The sequence below is a fragment of the Aplysia californica genome, unplaced genomic scaffold (genome assembly GCF_000002075.1).
Source record: "Aplysia californica isolate F4 #8 unplaced genomic scaffold, AplCal3.0 scaffold00160, whole genome shotgun sequence".
NCBI classification, from domain to species: domain Eukaryota; kingdom Metazoa; phylum Mollusca; class Gastropoda; order Aplysiida; family Aplysiidae; genus Aplysia; species Aplysia californica.
The window spans coordinates 1257123-1257623 of record NW_004797430.1 but is presented as its reverse complement, the minus strand read 5'-3'; positions in this window follow the sequence as shown (position 1 = coordinate 1257623).

Below are 501 nucleotides of genomic sequence, written 5' to 3'. Positions count from 1 at the left end.
CATACACACACACACACACTCGAACACACGAACGCATACATACACACACATACACATACACACACACACACACAGACACACACACAAATACTTGAACACACGAACACACACTAATACATGTACTCGTAACACACACACACACACACACACACACATACACACACACACACACACAAACACTTGAACACACGAACACACTACGTTCGGATCATGTTACAAATACCTCTAGGTCTTAGCGAGAAAGGGAAAGAGTAGAATGAATAAACAAGTTGTTATGATAAATGAATAAATGAATAAATGAATAAATAAATGAATGCATGAATGAATGAATGAATAAATGAAGAGTTATCAAGTATTAGCTACTTATGTGTCAAGCTTATTATCACTCTTTAGCTTTAATTTTTAGCTTTAATTTTTAGCTGTTAATTCTGTGACGTTCTCTCTCTCTCTCTCTCTCTCTCTCTCTCTCTCTCTCTCTCTCTCTCTCTCTCTCTCCTCTCT